This window comes from Adiantum capillus-veneris, chromosome 13 (assembly GCF_014529385.1).
Source record: "Adiantum capillus-veneris isolate H3 chromosome 13, ASM1452938v2, whole genome shotgun sequence".
Classification (NCBI taxonomy): domain Eukaryota; kingdom Viridiplantae; phylum Streptophyta; class Polypodiopsida; order Polypodiales; family Pteridaceae; genus Adiantum; species Adiantum capillus-veneris.
In genome coordinates this window covers 125829012-125832186 of record NC_140943.1, presented here as the reverse complement: position 1 = coordinate 125832186, position 3175 = coordinate 125829012, and positions in this window count along the sequence as shown.

The following is a 3175-nucleotide window of genomic DNA, read 5'->3' as shown; positions in this document are numbered from 1 at the left end:
CCTCTAATAAGGAGCTCTTATTGCTCAATCAGCCTCATGGAGATATCAATTTGTGAAGATTTTGAAGAAAACATGGCCCGATTTGGCATAACCTTTCCATCAATGATAGATAACCACTTACATGATAATAACAACAAATGCAAATTTTTCTCAGCACATTAAGACGTAGTAAATTTTCTTGTATCATAGAGTAAAACAATATCAAATGTGGGGAAGAGCACAAATCCAAATTGCAATAGTCTAAAGATTACCATTAGAAATTAATATCGGCACCAACCTGAGAGGTTTTGGCATCATCAATGATTTCCATAATGCAGATGGTGAGCCAATAAGAAAACCACGCTCCTCACTTCATATCATGCAAATACAAATGAGATTCAAGTCTAAGTGAGGGATGAAAGGATTGCTCACCTTTATATAGGATTTCCATCATTTGGATAAGGCTGGCGACGGTTGTAGACTCTGCTCCAAAAATCAGCACAGAACCAACAAGATTCAACCCTCACCTTGTTGAATAGTAGAAAATGGAAGCCCTCCTGGTCTGTTTAGTGCATGAAATATCCCCAAGGCTTTGTATATAAGATCAACTATGAGTCTGAGATTGCAGCTCCATGTGTAGTATGCAAATACACTGCGATGGAGCAGGTGGGAGAGACAAGAGAGAAGAGGGAAGAAGGAAGAGGGGAACCAGGGACAAAGTTTTCATGCAATAGGCGAGGTCAACAACTTGCATCAGAATCAGCTCACGCTTGGGATGAGAGAATTCCTTTAAGAGTGTGTACAAAATGATGCTAGGGGTAATAAACCCATTAAAAGAAATTTTTGGGTAGTGCTCTCACCCTCAAGTCTTGCCAATTAAGTCAAATATAATTTAGGGATGAGTTCCATCAGATGTAAACAAGAAGGATGTTATAAGCCAATAGGATGGTTATATAGATATGTACAGCGGGTGAGATCAACCAAAGACAAACTGACACTCATGCACTACCCAAACCGAGCTATTGTACAAAGGGTAATAGCCCAAAAGAAGAGTTGTAGTAGTTTAGGCAGTTGTTTTTGCCAAGAGGTCCACCAGGCTCCCATCCTCAAGCTAGAGATTGAATTTTAAGCAATACTTATTAAAAACTAGAGTCAGGTTTGGTAAGCCAAAACATTTATGCACTGGTAAGAAATATCTTCAAATCAACCACCAATAGGTATAGTATTTTTCTAAGCCATCCAGTTAAGCTAAGTCAGTATAGGAAGAGTCGAGACCCAAGGGAGGTAAGGTCGTATACTCATCAGCTTAATTATGCTTCAACCAGATTCTTCCAAGACACAGGCATAAGGTAGTCCCCTATTTCAAGACAAAATAGTCACTAGCTATATCAATAGCTCAGGTGTTACAAGTGTTTGTATCTGGATAAATCAATCATAGTCAGATAAGGTGGCCAAGTGTGTGTGTGTGTGTGTGCGCGCACCCACCTTAACCCAGGCACCATACTCAATGAGTCCGCAATAGGACCATTGAGTATGGGACTATTCCCTCATCAAGTTGATGAGAGTAGAATTGTCCAGTCTTGAAGTAGAAGAGTTGTATCATATTCAAAAATCCATGAAACTTATTGGAGCAATAAGTGACAATGTTAACATAGAGGATTATATTCCAGTCAAATTTCTAAACCACGATAAGTAGTTTTAAATTAATTTTCCTCCTAAAACTAGCAGAGTCGAAGAATACAATAGCTGTCAGAAGGGAATCCAATCTATAGACGCGAAAGGATCACCTAACACCTATCAACCTAACAAGGAATTAACAACAGTGGGTGAATCCAAGTCTATAGACAAAAATTTCCAATGCCAACATCCTCGTTACCTAGTAAACTAGGAGAACCTTATGTTTAGGACATGCATGTTGATGTTTTTGACTACTAATTATATACAATAGAACATATCAGTTCAAAAGGCATATGGATTTAAACAAAGGACAAGGATTAGCACAAAAATGACTCAGTCTTTGATTCATTCTTGTACATCATAGTGAGAATGAGGTATCATTCTAGTGATTTATACATAAGATATTTAAGAACAACTAATACTAAAGTGACTGAGGCCAAGTATCATTGACGGACAACAGCAAAGCCTCAAAGATACTACGTAAAGATAAAGTCCTCACCTGCATCCATATAAACAAGACAATAGATTCGTTAGCCTTGCATACGTATTACACGTGTCAACAAGCCTGTCAATTGTTATCTATGTCCTACTTTAAACCTTTTTAACTTATACCTACCATCCTTGTAATGTAAAATATTAGCAAGTATCCATTCTTGAAAAATGTTATGAGTCTATCACAGTGAGATCAGGAGGCCATAACCCCTCCTTGTAAAGTGTGTGTGTTTTCTTAATTTTTATTTTAGACTTGTGATTAAAAGGCCATCACCCCTTTTGATCCAAGTGGAATTTTTAAAATAGTTAAAAGTAAATAAATATCCCATTTTTTAAGGAGATTATACATATTTAATTAGATTAAGTTCTTTTCAAAAGGCCATCACCCCTTCTAATCCAAGTGTTTTACCATTTCCATCCCATGAAGCCTTTTTGTCAAACCACTTCAATTTCTAAAATGTTCTTGCTTATAATGAAATTCATGGTCAAGAAAAGATTTAATCATTACAAGTAAAAAAATCTATGGTTTAATCATTTCTTAGTCCAAAAAATGGCTTATTCTGCATCCATGCCACATAGCTCATGGATACATAGCTGATTGGTTTTAAGAAACAAATCAAGAATTACAAATGTTAAATCATTCCTAGTGAACTTATAAAAAAAGGAGTTATCCACCAAGCATTAGTCAAGTAATGAATCAACATTCATCAATGGAAACGCTAGTGATAAGATAGGTTTGAGATGAAAACACCCCCTTTATAACCTAAAAGGGAAAAAGAGCAGTTTATCAAGTCTAGTACCAAAACGTTACTAAGTAGGAAGGCCTATCAACCCTAAGTCAACCAGGTAATCTAGCCAGTTAGTGACCACCAACAGGTATTCTTAGCCGGCAAATGGTATTATTTGAACCTCCTACAATTTAAAGTGGTTTTTGTATGCAAGGGGTAGATCTAGGATCACACCATCTCAAGTATTACCCTTAAGGGAGAGAGATTGCCCAAAACAAACCAGTAAAAAACAACCTAAG